The sequence below is a fragment of the Capsicum annuum genome, unplaced genomic scaffold (genome assembly GCF_002878395.1).
Source record: "Capsicum annuum cultivar UCD-10X-F1 unplaced genomic scaffold, UCD10Xv1.1 ctg81349, whole genome shotgun sequence".
NCBI lineage: Eukaryota > Viridiplantae > Streptophyta > Magnoliopsida > Solanales > Solanaceae > Capsicum > Capsicum annuum.
This window is the reverse complement of record NW_025892062.1, coordinates 101,574-102,249: the sequence shown is the minus strand read 5'-3', so window position 1 is coordinate 102,249 and position 676 is coordinate 101,574.

The following is a 676-nucleotide window of genomic DNA, read 5'->3' as shown; positions in this document are numbered from 1 at the left end:
AATTTGGACTGAACATTATTTTGGTTTGTTTTGAATTTCGTGTGATTCGTTTATTTGCTTGTTTTGTGTGTTTATGTGGTTTGTACATTTGTAATGTCAAATTAGCCGATACGCTCCACCAAGCGACCGTGGTCGAACCACGGGATCGAGGGGTGCCTAACACCTTCCCCTTGGTCAACATAATTCCTTAGTCGGAATCTCTGTTCGCGGATCAGTTTTTTAGAGTCAAACCGTTTCGAAAAGGATTTTTCAAAGGTGACTTGGCACATCAGTTTATTCCAAGTGGCGACTCTGAATAAGAAAAAATAATGCAAATAATCCTTTTTTTTCGAAACAATTTTTTTTCATTTTTGTCACCTTAATAATAAAACCCTTTCAAAACTAAAATACGATCTTTTGGATGTTGAAAAAGGGGTGTGACATACATATCTTCAATAATAAGAAATACAAATAAGTACATATGTTACCCTCTAAAATGATATATAATAGTTCAAAGATAAATCCAACACCATCCAAAATACATATAGCTTTGCATATGTATTTACAGAATACACACTTGATCTATTTGTATATTCTTGTTATATTTGAGTCACCTTTATATTTCACACATACATATGAAGATAGTATAGTTATAATTGTTAATGTTTAATATGAATATGATATGTATTTTGTAAAT